Genomic DNA, 210 nt, shown 5'->3' on the forward strand with positions numbered 1-210 from the left:
TTGCATCAACCCCCTTATAAAACACTCATTTTTATTATAATACGGAGACAGCAGCAGCTGCTGCAGCTTTGCTGCTGGCGGCGGGAGAAAGCCCCGAAGGATGTAGAGACACCCCACATCGTGGTATACTGCATGCACTGGCAGCAGCAGCAGTGTACGTATAGCCGAGGAGACACTCCACGTAAGCAAAGGGATCCACCAACTCCCTCT

The sequence above is a fragment of the Eimeria mitis genome, genomic scaffold (genome assembly GCF_000499745.2).
Source record: "Eimeria mitis Houghton genomic scaffold, Emh_scaff3470, whole genome shotgun sequence".
Taxonomy (NCBI): domain Eukaryota; phylum Apicomplexa; class Conoidasida; order Eucoccidiorida; family Eimeriidae; genus Eimeria; species Eimeria mitis.